The 11,613-nt window shown below is 40.4% G+C and overlaps 1 protein-coding gene across 1 annotated transcript in view; it reads left to right on the top strand.

The window, feature by feature from the left end:
• Positions 1 to 1,710: 1,710 nt before the first annotated feature.
• sema4ba (sema domain, immunoglobulin domain (Ig), transmembrane domain (TM) and short cytoplasmic domain, (semaphorin) 4Ba) overlaps positions 1,711 to 11,613 on the top strand; it is a 53,466-nt gene continuing 43,563 nt past the window's right edge. Inside the window, exon 1 of the mRNA XM_004553195.4 lies at positions 1,711 to 1,846. The gene's annotated coding sequence lies outside the window, so the exon portion shown is untranslated. The remainder of the gene's footprint in view (positions 1,847 to 11,613) is intronic.

Here is an 11,613-nt window from a genome sequence, read left to right as displayed (position 1 = left end):
GATTTTTATTCACTTGAACAAATTGCTTATAGTTTCGTAAACAGTTAATATGATATTTATTTCAAACTGAGTCATAACAGATGTCACTTTAGGGAGAGCTGCAGTCCATTTGCATAATGTGTTACAGTCTGTTTGCTTTATCGACTGCTGTGCCACCTCAAACATTAAACAGTTGAAATGGAATTATTATCATTATTAGTGCTAATAGTAAACTATATATTTTTTCCTCCACAGTAATAACATTAGGGAATGGGTTGGAATCCATCTGTTAATTACCAAAAATATTTGGGTCTCCAGCTTGTTTCACCTCCAACTGGTAAGTTTGTTTTTATTCTGTCTGGTGCTCAGCAGGGAGCATATGGTGGGTTTATTAGAGCTTGTGCTGGAAATATACTTTCGACCTACAGAAATTAATGAGATCTGACTACCCGCTACATGCCAAACATGAACACTAAAACACTCAGCTAAGGCTCCCAAAGGCTCTTCAAAGATGTTTTCATTACCAAAAAATTCATCTGTACACACATCATGGGATACTAAATATGTTGGACTTTTAGTAAGATGGGGAATTGTTGCACTCCAAGGCATAATTATTTTTTTAGAACACACAATTAATCCACCAATTCAGAAAAAACATGCAGAATAATAAATAATATAAATGAAAATTGTCAGTCAAAACAATTACATTTGAAATGCTGAATTTAAGAGCTACCATGATTCCTCCTCCTTTCCACTTTCCTCTTAATGACTTTTCTTCTACCTGGCGTGGAAAGCATTGTTATTAACTGTTGAAGGATTGGATGTATATTGTCAGTTGACCAGTGTATGTCCTTCTGACAACATGTACATAGTTGTGGGAGCTTTGTTTGTGTTTGTTCAGGAAAAGTGGGATCACTTGGTTCTGACTAACCATTATTGTCAAGTGCATTGTTGTCCGTGCCATTGGTCTGCGGTGTACCAGTGTGTAGGTGGTTAACAGCTGTCCGCTGCGGTAGGTGACCCGTAGCGCTCTCGTTATGGTCGCGCCTGCCTCCCAGATGTGCTCAGAGCATCGGCATAATCATGCAGTTGTTTCTGACAAATTTGTTGCGACACATAAGTTTTAATCATCGCGAGCAATCCAAACACTTTTACCTATCCACTCACTGCTCCGAGGAATTTCAGTTGACCTTTTTCCAGGGATGAATATCAGCATGCTTTGGGAGCAGTGGCGAGCAACTGCTAGTCACGCAATTCAATTACCACATAGAATAGACATTGTGTAGGCTTCCATGAGCTGGACACACACTCATGCACGCAGTCTGTGCCCCAAAGGGATGATCCACATTAGAGTGTACATCATATTATATCCATTCTGACAACAAATCCTGGTGAAGGTACACAATTAAGAGCAGCTGAGTTAATGATTAAATAGGTCTTATGCTAACCACCAAGGGCATTTCACAGTTACCAGATCATAAATATTAAATTTGGACTTGGGCACGCAAAGAAAAGAGCTCAACAGTAACAGGGAGCTTTTGCTGCTACGAGGAGCACCTCCCTTCCTCTGTCCACTCCTCTCCCACCCTTCCACAGAGGCAGCCTATGATGTAATGCTCCTGCTGCTGATAGAGCAACCCCCTCTCCTGCTTTTTTTATATATTTATATTTACCCCTCCCCTTCCGATTTGCTACTGCTGCCGTTGCACTCGCTGGTAGTGATAGTGGCGGTGGATGCATGCGTGCGGTGCCGGTTCAACTGCATCCTTGTGCAGGGATCCCTGCAGAGCTTTCTTTTCTCTGTCACCACTTGAATGAGAGCCACTCCTACTAAGCACTGCAAGACCTTGTCCTCTGCTGATGAAAGGTAATTCGTCTGGCATCATGACAGAAGAAATTCACGGGGAAAAGAGGGGAAAGAGAGGAGGAGAGTGAGTGAAATAGGGAGTGATATACAGTACAGAGGGTTGACTGACTGTCCAGTTAGCTGCTGAGTAAATTGGTCTAGTTGCTGAAAGCTTCTTCTCGCCACAGTGCTGGATGTCATGGCAATTGCTCCCTCAGTGTGCGTGCATGTACTGTATGGTGTTGGTTTCCATGGTAAAGATGAGACGGATCCCCGTGCTGGCTCAGAGGTAATTCAGCATGTGTCGTGGAAAGCTATAATTACCTTTATTTTGAAATGATTTCTCATCTCCTGTGCAGAATTTTCCCTCAGGTTCTTTTTCTTTTTTTTATGGATTTAAATATTTTTTAAAGATCACAGCTTTGTTACACTTTCTCTTATAAAAAAGAAGATTTGCATGTGATAATAATTTTGTACTTCCTTGGAATATTTGACCCATTTTGACTTGTCCGCTCAAAAAAAGAAAAAAAGAATAACTGGGCGTGTACAATGACAGCCATGTAGCTGATACGAGCAAAGCAGTGGGCGTTATCTGCATGCAGATTTTCAACTGCTTCAGAAATGAGCAGCAGTTTACAGAGCGTTGTGGTTACAGTGCTTCATCAAACACTTTTTTGAACGGCATGTGTACTTCCAGCGCAGCATCACAGTTGGACGGTTCTAGATGGATAGTAGTTGATTATTTTCAGGAGTTGTTTAACCTTAACTCTTTCGCTATATCAAATGCTAACTTAATATTTCATATTTCGTCTGCCCCACATGTAGATGCCCTTATAACTAATTCATCTTGAGGGTTTTCCCTGTGTTTGAGTCATCACTCTCTTCCTCTTCCTTTTTCTCTATCTAGTCATCTCACTGGGTCATTTCCCCGAGTACACAGTGCATTAGTAGTATAACATTTCTCTTTTGTAGTAATTGGCTTAATGAACTAACACGTCTCTGAAGCACAATCTCATTAGCTCTTTGGGATCATGATTTATTCTGGATTGCAATTTCTGCTTGGATTAGATAAAGAGTAACCATGCTTTTCAAGGTTATTTTATGGTTATCGCACTGGGTAGAAGTCATTTGTAATTGAAGGTGGTTGGACAGAGTATATTATTCATGAGAGCAGGCATACTGTATGCATGCTGTGACTAGGTTAAAACTGAAAGCAACAGTCCCACTTTCCATTTTCACCTCCAACAGTATCACCACCTTAAAGACAAGGTGACATCGACAGAAAAGCAGAATTTTAAAACATACTTAATTACGTTTAAGGGTAGGATGCGGTATGAAGAAGTTCTGGGGACAGATCCATAAACATCAAAAAGTCTTTCCCGATTTAAATGTGGAAGAGTTCCAATTCAAGGTCATCTTCTTGGATCCAGACAGATTCCAGCACAAAAGCTCTTTATAAATGAACACTTAAACTGTGTGCTCATCAGCTCTTGTTTCAAGCTCAAATTTCATGTTTAGGATCACTTTTAGGTGGTAATGAAAGATGGCTCTCTGGCTACAACCAAGCATTTTTAGCAGAGGAGTTGAGGATTTTCAATTTTCAATCCGAGGAGGATGAACAGCATTGTGTTTTTTTTAGATTCAGTAAATCACTCCATGAACTTGTACAGTGTTATGTTTTCACTCAGGCAGTCAGTCCAGACTCTCTCTAATGTCCAGGTGCTTTTGAGGGAAAGATCTAAACAGTGGTGGTGGCCAGAAGCCTTCTGATAAAAATAAAAAACAAAAGCAGCAGCTGCTCTGAAAAACGATCCAGAGCTGTGCCAGAAGAGGATCTTGAATGTGAGATTGTGCAAATTTAAATTGGGTATAGGTTTTGACTTTTACGGACTTACTGACCAATTGTACAATTTTATCATCAAGGCAATGGACTATGTTAAACAATGCGCTGCTAATTTCTGTGTAATGAGAATATCATCTTTTATTACAAAGAAAAGAACAAGAACTGGGGTCAGCAGTGTTACATTTGCAGGAAATGGCAGACCATGGTTAGTGTTTTTGTCAGGAGGATGGCTGCAAAGGAAATTGAAAGTTTGGACAGCATCTGTCATGACAGGATGCCGTTTGATTTTAATTAAACCTTTATTTAATCAGAAAAAACCCTAATGAGATTAATAATCTTTTTCACAAGTGTTCTGGCTTGAGATAGATAGCGCTATCTGAGATGGTGGGAGAAACAAGAGCTTCCGAAGAAAATACAACAAGAACATATAAAACTTCACTCAGGGTTCAAACCCAGGATTTTCTTGTTGTGATGCATTAATGCTAACCACCAAGCAACCATGCTGCTGCAATGGCAATCAAGTGGCTTGTTTAAAAAGTTTTCCCTCATTTTTTTCCAAGCCATCCAGTGCAGTGGACTGGTTCCTCTGTCGGGCCATTTTTGGCCACATGGACACATTTTTAATACCCCTGTTTCATTGGAACTAGAACTTGTAAAGAGACAGTTGAGTTCATTTGGGCATCTGACCAAGATTCCTCCTGGATGCTTCTTGGATCAGGTGTTTTGGGTGTGTTCCACTAGGAGAAGGCCTCAGGACAGACCCAGGACACACTGAAGAGACTGTATCTTTTGGCTGGCTTGAGAAGACCTTGGTGTATCCCCTGGAAGATTTGAAGGTGGTATCCAGAACACCTCATTTATTTAATATGGGGAAACATGAATGCAGTTTGTTTGCAGTCTTTCAGAAATATGTGTATATCTTTTTTTTGTTAATTAATTCATTATACTGTCCCCATCAAAACTGTAAGACCTCTTGAAAAATGGCAAAAAACTCATATGTTGCATGGTTGGATCATAACAGGGTTCCAAGTAGAGCTTCAACATGCAATAAGAAGAAATAGGAGTGAGACAAAACATTTTTGAGCATACAATTTATTGAAAACAACTGAAAGAAGCTGTTTTACAGCTGATCAAAAGTTCTAGGACCACACCTCCAAAAAAAACCTGTAAACCCCCCCCCCCCCCAAAAAAAAAAAAAAAAAAAACAGAAATCAAAGTTTCAAACATGAACTCAGTAATGAGTATCTCCGATGTTATTGTTGATCACTTCAAAAATTTGTTGTGGCATGCTTGATGCAAGTGTTTCCTTGAGGTGAGTGGGAACATTTCTCCAAGTGGTGAGGACAGCAGCAGGAAGGGCATCTACTGTCTGAAACTGTTGTCCATTTTTGTAAACTTCCCTTGCCATCCATTCCCAAAGGTTACCGATTGGATTTAGACCAGGGAACACGCAGGATGGTCCAAAAGAGTGGAAGAAGTCCCTTGTCCTGTGGACATTGTGTACTGTAGCGTTGTCCTACTGAAAAACCCAGTCATTACCACAAAGACGAGGGCCCTCAGTCATGAGGGATGCTCTCTGCAACATCTTGACAAAGCCAGCAGCCGTTTGACGCCCCTGCTCCTGCTGAAGCTCCATAGTTCCACTGAAGGAAAAAGCACCCCAGACCATTATGGCGCTCCCTCCACTGTGACGTGTAGAAAACATCTCAGGTGGGATCTGCTTATCATGCCAGTAACGTTGGAAACCATCAGGGTTAATTTTTTTCTCATCAGAGAATAAAATCTTTTTCCACCTTTCAATGTCCCATGTTTGGTGCTCTCTTGCAAAGTCCAAATGGTCAGTTCTGTGGCATTCAAGGAGATGAGGCCTTTGAAGACACTTTTGTTTTTTAAAGCCCTTCAGTCTCAGATGCCCCACGATGGTTATGGGGCTGCAGTCGGCAATAGTAACTTTGGGTCGAGGATCGTCCAGTGTCTTGACCAACAGCCAATAGGATTTTCCGGCTCAGTGCTGGTGAAATTTTTTGGGGTCTTCCACTTGACTTTTTTGTTCTATTCCAAATGACTGTCTTACTGCCTCCCACCTCAGCAGTGAAGGCGTGCTGTGAGAGACCCTGCTTATGCAGTTCAACAACCACTTCAAAAAGGGAACGTTTTTTTGCCTTTGCTATCAGAATGTCATGACAATGTGACTATCTGGCAGAAAATGAGAGTGAATCCACATTTTTGGACAGATTTGGCCTTTTAAAGGCATGTGGTCCTAAACTTTTTGTCAGCTGCAAAACAGCCTGTTTTAATATATCTGTAATAATAAAAATATATCTTTGTACATATACGAATTTCAGTTGCTTGTGTATATAGGACTACTTTGTGTCTTCCTTCTATATTTTATATCCCCCTTGCCATAAATTTCTAATTTGTGGGATAATAAAGGTATATTCTACTCTATTCTCTATTCTAAAATGTTTTGTCTCGCTCCCATTTCTTCTTGCTGCATGTTGAAGCTCTACTTGGAACCTTGTTAAGATCCAACCTTGCAACATATGAGTTTTTGACATTTTTCAAGTGGTCTTAAACTTTTGATCAGGACTGTGTTAAAAAACTTAAAACTGTATAAATGTAATTAAAAAGTAAATCATTTTTAATTTACAGTTCAGAATGCGAAGATGTTAGATTTACTATCATTTAAATCATTTCCTATAAGTAAGAATAAAAGAAAAAAGCAAAAATCTCATGCGAGAAGCTCAAACCTTTTTAAATTTTTTTGTTTTTGCTTGAAAAAATGTTAAAATTGTATCAAAATATATGCGTTTAAACTTCTGTCAACCCATCTGACTGTGTTGCAGTCTTAATACTGCAATATACTGATATCTAAACTCAAGAAAGATCTGTAAAAATGACCATGTATTTTGTATTTTATCAATCAGAATCAGAATCCTTTTTTGCCATTACATATCAGATGTTCAAGGTGTGGATGTACAAGCAGCATTTAGAATAATAGCTAACAATAAAAACAGATCTAAAATATCACCGATACAACTATACAAATGTACAAGTGAATTAAATAAGATTAATACATACAATAAAAGATACCAAATCACATTAAAAGAGCTGCTTTAAGAGTCTGATATTTCTGGCTGTCCTGATCATTGATTTACAGCATCGCCTACAATCACTTAGTATAACTACTTATATTAAAAGAACATCTAGCTCAGTATAAATAATCCAGAAAAATCACTGACTGTGCAAAAGGTCATATTTCCCACCAGTTTACTCTATGACACGAGTTGTGATAACTCGTGGCTGCTAAATCAAATTTCTGGCTGTGTCAAGAGCAGATTATCCTCCCTCAATTGTAGGACATGGTTGTTACTGTATGTGGTAGTGGGAGGGGGGTGTATGTGTGGGGGAGGGAGACCTGAGGTGGAAAATACAGGAAAGTTGAGCCGCTGCCATGGATATGTTGGGCCACCTGAGGAGCATTCGAGCTGTTCCTCTTGCTCTGTTGGATTTGAAACTGACCCAGTTGCTCTGGAGGTGCGCCCGTTTGCCCCGCTTTAACAAACTGTTTCTTTTTAAAAAGATGAAGATTGGAAAAGGATTAGCGGAGGAAACTGCCACATGTTGTGACAAAGGTCATAATGTGGGAAGGTACACGTAGATTGCGGTGATCGGTTAACCGTGTGACCGTTAATGCTGGGAACCTTTGGTAGCAGTTTCAGATAAGTGAGTAATGCATAAGATGGTGACACAGGGGAAATAACCATGTATGCAACTTTAATGACCAGGGTGAGTCACACGGGCCGCTCGAAAGCTCTTTCTCTATCAAACACACACACACGCACCAGGGTTTGTTCACTGGCATCACCTCCTGCCAGAGGGCACTCATCCCACAAACCCTCTCTGCTGGTGAGTTTCATGTGAGAGGTGGTGGAGTCATGCCTTTAGTCGTGTCATACTGAGCCATCACAGCTTCAATTTTTTTTTCTCCCCAAACACACAAAGCACCGGAGGAAAAATCGCAACATCCCACATTCACAGGTGTGTCTGAAGAGAGTGTGATTGATCGTATGCTGGGTATCTCCCACCATCTGACATGCTGCTCCCATCACATTGGATGTGAAAATGAATCAGTCACCTCAGCTGCGCATCAAACTGTGTCATCTTTGCTGGTACTTTTCTGTATAGTTTAGCTCATATTTGCTTAAATTAAAAATATTACAAATGCAAACATTAATTGAGTTTATATATATATATATATATATATATATATCCTTCAAGCTTGGGTCCTCTATCAGAGGCCTGGGAGCTTGAGGGTCCTGCGCAGTATCTTAGCTATATCAATACTTAGTATCTGCTGGAGCCACTCGCCTAGCTTGGGAGTCACCGCACCTAGTGCTCCAAATACCACTGGGACCACCTTCACCCTCCACATCTTCTTGAGCTCTTCTCTGAGCCCTTGGTTTTTCTCAAGTTTCTCGTGTTCCTTCTTCCTGAGGTTGCTGTCATTCGGAACAGTTATCTATCACTACGCCCGTCTTCTTCTGTTTGCCTACCACCACTATGTCTGCTTGGTTAGCCCCACCATTTTTTTTCTGTCTGTATCTGGAAATCCTACAGTATCTTAGCTCGCTCATTCTCCACCACCCTTGGGGGGAAGTCACATTTTGACCTCGGGACTTCCAGGCCATATTCGGCACAGGTGTTTCTGTATACTATGCCCGCCACTTGGTTATGGCGTTCCATGTATGCCCTGCATGCTAGCATCTTGCTCCCTGCTGTTATGTGCTGGATTGTCTCAGGGGCATCTTTACACAGCCTGCACCTAGGGTCTTGCCTGGTGTGGTCTGACCACACCAGGTTTGGTATATGTAAAGAAATTAGAACAAGCTGAGATTTAAAGTAGAGTTACTACTCCCAACTGGTTGGTGAGTGGTGGCCAGAGATTGTGGAGGGCTGTCACTGAGTGGTCTCTAGGTTTGTGGGACTGGGGCTTTAGTGGCTATCACAGTGACTGCCTGCAACCACTCACCAAGCAGTTGGAAATACACATTTTTCCATAGCAAGGAGTGGTGGCCAGGAAGTCAATGACCAACCTCTAGGCCTGTGTGACTGGGGCCCAAGTTCAAGTCTGAGTCTTATGACTGTCTTTGTCATTGTGGTTTGCTTGGTCATTTCAGGCGTGGTTTTGTTCCTATGTCTTTTGTCTCTGTCATCGTGTTTAGTGTTACTCTTTATGTTTCAGTGTTAAATTGTCCTTTAGTTAGTAATGTTTGCTGTTTCAGTTTTGTTTTTATTTTTGTCTTGTTTTGTTTTACTTACTGTTTTGTTTCTTTCCTTCTTTTTTCACCACCTGCCCCAACTTATTTAGTCTCACCCGAATTTATCCACTCTTTCAACAACTATGATACCCTAATAGCAAATAGCAGTCCGCTAGTAGGTCTGTCATTATGCATCCATACCTTGTGCAAACTAGAAAAAAGTCATTTGAAACTCTTGTGCAGATCCCAGACTTTCAGCTGTAGTAAATATGTCAGGCTTTGTGCTGACAAGAAACAGTCTTGAGTGTCGTGAGTTCCTGACAGAGAGAAGGGAGCTTAGCGTTGTGTAAAGTGCAAAATGTAAATCAAACAGAAGAGCTTGGCGCTCCATAAAAGCTTCTGTTTGAGAATTGTTCTTTGTGTAAACATCATATGGGTTTAATGAAGATTTGGAACAAACTATTGCTGTTACCGTCAGACTGCAGTAAGAGGATTTTTAACAACAAAGAGCTGTCGAACTTTGCCAGATCATCGCCTGACCTGGTGTCAAAGCTGTGCTAATATAAGTGGTATGAGGACAAACAAAGGCCTTAGCTGAGTAGTTGTGACTTTAGTAGCTTCACAACTTTGTTGACTGGAATTTTCCTTTTAGTTTGTAGCACTGAACAGATGCTTGAAGCAAGTGCCAGCCGTGGCCCTGCTGTTACTATGCAACTGCTGACAACCTGTAAGATGCACAGCAGTGTTTTCGCTAAAGGTGAAATATTTTCCAGCTCATGTTAACAACACTTTTATTGCTGAAAGTGAAGGTCTCAGGAGATCTTAGGTGCTTTCTTCTTATTGAAAAAAATAAGTTTGTTAAATGCTTGGCTTGAGCAGAAGCCAAGCATTTGATTGTCACAAGGTCATAAGTAGCCTCGGCATAAAAAGGTATTATTCTGACAAAATGTAGCCGCTAAAATAACGGCGTACAGTAAGGAAGAAGTTAGCCAGTTTGGTTTTTGTCTGTCACATTTTTCTATCACATGCTTTGCACAGTTACGGAGTTTCAACACATTGGATAGCACTGCGTTGACAAACATTGAAACAGAGTTGGGGGCCGGTGTTTCTCAGCTGTCTTCAGCGCTTCTGTCAGCCTCAGTGACTCTTAAGTGCTGCTATCTGGTGTGTTCCCATTAAACTAATATGTGAAACACGAGGGCTTATCGCAGCGCTGTAATTCCTCTGCAGTTATTCATTTATATAGAATGAGTTGTCAGCACTTCTGCTTGCTGTGTGTGAAACATGCAGAGGCTGGAGAATGATCAAACTTGCATTTTCAAGTGGTCTTCTGGAATCAGAAAAGCTCATTATGTATCACATGCTTAATGTTATCGAACTTAAAACTAACTGCATGGGTCTTCTCCAAGATGTCAGGGTTTATTTGCTTCATCAAACATTTCCAGCTATTTTGAGATTTTCAACAATCAGTAGATTGCTTCTGGTTAATTTATGCAAAATGTGGTCCACCGTAGTTGCTGAGTAATACGCTCTGAACAATATTTTCATTACCATATACAGTTGTGGTTTACATACTCTCATCATGGGCATGAATGTCATGGTAATTTTGTGCTTTTAATTATTTCTTTGAACTGTTCTTTTTCCAGTGTGGAATGATTGTACAGCATGTATCTTTAATGACTTAAAAAAAAAAGAACTGGATGATTAATCTTTCATTTATTTTGGATTTCTCTGATCCAAACAGGCTCAAAATGATACATATACCAACACTAACATTTGTTTGAATGGCCTTTAACAAATGGTTCTTCCCAGAATTGGTAGATCTCTTTGAAACTTTTGAAGTTTCCTGGCACAGACCCAAAATTTTGAATAACGTTGAGGCTGTTGCTTTGGGGCGGCCTCTTCAGAAGCTTAATGTTAGCCTGCTTTTATCCATTGCAAAACCAGTTATGATCTGTGTTTGGAGTCATTGTCCAGACGGAACGCCTAACTGTGTCTAAGTTTGAGCTGTCTACCTCCTGATCTGATGTGAAGCAGAAGAATTTGGAGGTAGTCCTTTTTCCTCATTTCATCCACTTTGTGTAATGTACCATTGTCACTGGCAGCAAAACAGCCTCAAAGCATGACGCTACTACTACCGTGCTTGATAATCAAACTTAGCCTCACCCTTGCTCCTCCAAACATACCTCCTGTCATTGTAGCCAAATGGCTTAAACTTTGTCTTGTCTTGCCATAAAAGCTTTGCAAATTTCAGTCGAGCTTGTGGGTGTCAGTTTTGGAGCATGGGGCTTCTTTCTTGGTTGACACTCCCTGTGATGTGACAGTGACGCTAATGTGATTTCAATCCCATGATCAGTCTTTGTATGTAAACAGTAAGCGATATCAGTTTTATTCTTAACACATAAATATTAACCTAAAACCCTATAATAATAATAATGCAACTGCCCTTTCAGAATATTAATAGATAAAAACAAGGAATTATTCACTCAGTTTTTCAAACTTTGTACTCCAGTGTCTTCTTTCCCTTAATATTTATGCTTAACCTAATTCCAAAAGCAGTTTATGGCCGACCATCCCTGAGTAATGTCCTCATAGCCTCCTCTGTGGTAGTTAACCATTTCGCACAGAGGAGCGTTTCTGTGTTTGCTAATTGCTAACTGCAGGAGTGCCGTTTTTGTTGAAGT

This window comes from Maylandia zebra, linkage group LG7, assembly GCF_041146795.1.
Source record: "Maylandia zebra isolate NMK-2024a linkage group LG7, Mzebra_GT3a, whole genome shotgun sequence".
Taxonomy (NCBI): domain Eukaryota; kingdom Metazoa; phylum Chordata; class Actinopteri; order Cichliformes; family Cichlidae; genus Maylandia; species Maylandia zebra.
The sequence above is the reverse complement of the archived record's forward strand: the minus strand, read 5'-3'. Positions and strand labels throughout refer to the sequence as shown.